This window comes from Leptonychotes weddellii, chromosome 6 (assembly GCF_054177405.1).
Source record: "Leptonychotes weddellii isolate Sample4059 chromosome 6, ASM5417740v2, whole genome shotgun sequence".
NCBI classification, from domain to species: domain Eukaryota; kingdom Metazoa; phylum Chordata; class Mammalia; order Carnivora; family Phocidae; genus Leptonychotes; species Leptonychotes weddellii.
In genome coordinates, this window is record NC_138374.1 from 128932173 (window position 1) to 128935540 (window position 3368).

A 3368-nucleotide genomic window follows, 5' to 3' on the forward strand; every position below is an offset into this window, starting at 1 on the left:
ATTCTTTCTCCCCTGTCTACCGTGTGCAGGCACCGTGGGGAATAAGACATCATCTCTGCCTCCTACAATCTTAAGTTGTTTTTGCAGAGATACAGGAAACTTTAATCTAACAATTCTTTAGTTATTGAGTACCTCCTGTCTGTAAGGCATGGGGCTAGGTACAGAGAGCAGAACGAAAAGGATTTCAACAAGTAGAAAACCAAAGCAGGACAGAGCCTGTAGGCTAAGCAGCAGAAGGAGAAGCTCAGAAGAAGAATAGCCAGTGGGCAATGAGAAACTCCTGAGGGGTGAAGCAGAAGCAAAAAGGGTATCGATTCAAATCCTCTTTCTCCTACACACTCTGGTGTGTTGCCTCATCCACAAAGATAACAGGTATGGTCTGCAGGGTCGGTGTAGGTATTGAAGGCACCATGTGGCCCTCACCCGGTACATGGCAGGCAGGCAGGCAGCAGTCCACAGTTACAGTGACCGAGTGTCAGATTGCCGATAGCAGACAATTTATGAAGGAGAGCTAGAGAATTCGTTCGCATAGGCAGTTTGGAGTCTCGAATAGAGGGCTTTGAGTGCCTAGCTCTGGAGGATGAGCGTTATGCTGTGAACAGTCATGAGGAGTCACAGATGGTCAGGGAACAAAAGAGGGACATGATACGGAACTGTTTTTAGAACAATGAAGAACGAGCAGGAGCACGGGGAGAAAAGACAGAGCAAAGAGCCTCAAGTTGCTGCAGCTGTTCTGCCAAGTGAACAGAAATCAAGAGGTGCACTTTGGTACTGTCAGAATGTTTTGATTATACTTGAAATGCATTCAACATTATAAAAAGAAGCTCTCAGGTAGGACATAAGTCGATGCGATTTTCCACCCTGTGCCAATTCCAAGTTTTTTTCAAATATTTAGGCAAGAACGATGTGCTTGGTGACACAACATGAATGTGATAAGGCTTCCTCCATCAGGACCCACACATTTGTGTTAACAAAGAGCAAACGCCAGGTGTCACCTGCGGGCACCTGCCTGCAAGAGATCATGCTATTTTCAACAGTGCACACGGGTCTGGGTCCCAAAAAAACAGGCATAAGAGTTTTAGAACCAAGTCACCTCGAAGCCTTTCAGGTGTTTATTCTGACATTGAAGTGCATTCCGAGAACAACCTAAATATCCGAAAAAGAGGACATTGTTAACTACAGGCATGTGTTAAAAAAATTTGTGCAACCATTAAAATCATGTGTTTTTCTTATACTTGAAATCCATTCCAAGTTATATCAAGAAGCTTTAAGATCACTTGATGACATGAGTACATGCTCGTGATATTAAGTGAACTGAGTAAAACGTGTTCATTTTGGATATCATTTTTGTTAAAAAGTTAAGCTTGTAAAAATATAAGATTGGTGTATATAAATAAGGAATGAAAAGAACACACATTAAATTTTCAACAGTGTCCGTGGCTGAAGAAGTGGTTTTAACGGAGAGATTACAAACTGAGAGCCAAGAAGGAATGTGACTTGCGGAGATTTCCCTTTGGCCAGACTTTCCCTTCTATTCCCTCCCACCTTGTTCTCTTAGGACCCACCTGCTTCATCTGTGTAGGTTTCCGGCCTGAGCACTGCAGGTACTCCTGGGTGGTTTTCATTCTGGCACTTTCCTACACGAGCAGGATTTACTTTTTATTATTGGAAAAAGTAAAAGTGATCATAATTGGCAGTCTGCACATGGCAATTGGAAAACATAATTTCTTGAAAAAAAATTTTTTTACATACACTTTTAGCAGAGATGTAGCTCCTCCCACCTCCCTTAGGTGGAGTACGAGAAATAAGAGCACACCTTTTCATATCCCCTTAGGAGCACCTTCAGATGACAGGTATGGGTTTGAGCAGCCCCACCTCAGACCTTGTCCCCAAAGCCCTGAAGGTTTAGGTCTTAGCACATATGTGAGAGCCAGGGTAAATGATTTACATATGCACATTGGTCAGGAATTATTTTAAAGTGGGAAAGTGATGTAATTACTATTCAATAAATATAATCTGGGGAGATATAGAATCTTTCAAAATACAAATTCAAAACAAAGCAGATTTTGGTAGCGGCATATTCAGTATTATTTATTTAATCCAAGCTCCTCATTTTACAGATGGGAAAAGGGATGGCTGAAGAGATAAAGGAACCAAGCAAGACTTGGTTAATGAAATACTAGATAGAGATCAGGAGGCACTCACTATGGTCCCCGAGAACCAGGCCCCATCCACCTGTTCACATGCTCATTTATCCCTCTCGCAACCTGCGGGGCGGGGTCACTTCTGCCGCAGCTGCACCTGTTCCATCCCGCATTCATTGGCGGGAGTGCAAAGAGGCTGTAGGGAGGGTTCTGAAGCTGATGGAGCCATCAGTGACCGCCTGGTCTGATGCCTGCATTGGATGACTGCTCAAAGTCACTCGGCTTCTAGGACTAAAACTTCAGCCTCTTAGCTCTACACCCAGTGTTCTTTCAGCACATCGTGCTCCCTTCCAGTGCGAACTGAAATATAAATAAATGAAATAACTAGATTTCTATGATATTAAATAAATTTTTATTAATAAAATCAGGAAAGACAGCATTGAAACCTAAACTGGTGAATTTTATTGTATATAATTATACCTCAATAAAGTTGACTTAAATATAGTTAGTTTTGATACCATTTTAATGAAATGATTTATATTTCCTTCCTTCCTGTGTGTCTGTCTACCTATCTAATCTACCTATATTTGTAACATCTGTCTACCTGTGTATCTCTATTTTATCTATATCAAGAGATACCTGAATACCTGAAATGCTATTCAAACATTGTTAATGATGGTTATTTTGGGGTGGCAAAATGTTTCATCTTTGTACTTTTCAACATTTCTTGAGCTTTTGTAATTAGCATTTATTATTTTTACAGAACATTGTTGGCATTATTTTCCCAAACAAAACAAAATTGACTGAATGGCACAAGGCTCAAAACATGTCTGAAATACTGGTCAGAGTTTATCTCTTGATATTGTCCTCAAAAAAATAAAATAAAATAAAAACTGAAATAAAACATGAAATCTATAAAAATCCTTTGGATTTTCTGTGGCTTTATGTAAAGTCCTTCACTGGAGAGTTTGATGAGGTTTTTAAAGACTTACTTATTAATGAGGGCCATACAGAAATCTTTATTCTTTTTTTTTTTTTTTAAAGATTTTATTTATTTATTTGAGAGAGAGAGAATGAGAGAGAGCGAGTACATGAGAGGGGGGAGGGTCAGAGGGAGAAGCAGACTCCCTGCTGACAGCAGGGAGCCCGATGCGGGACTCGATCCCGGGACTCCAGGATCATGACCTGAGCCGAAGGCAGTCGCTTAACCAACTGAGCCACCCA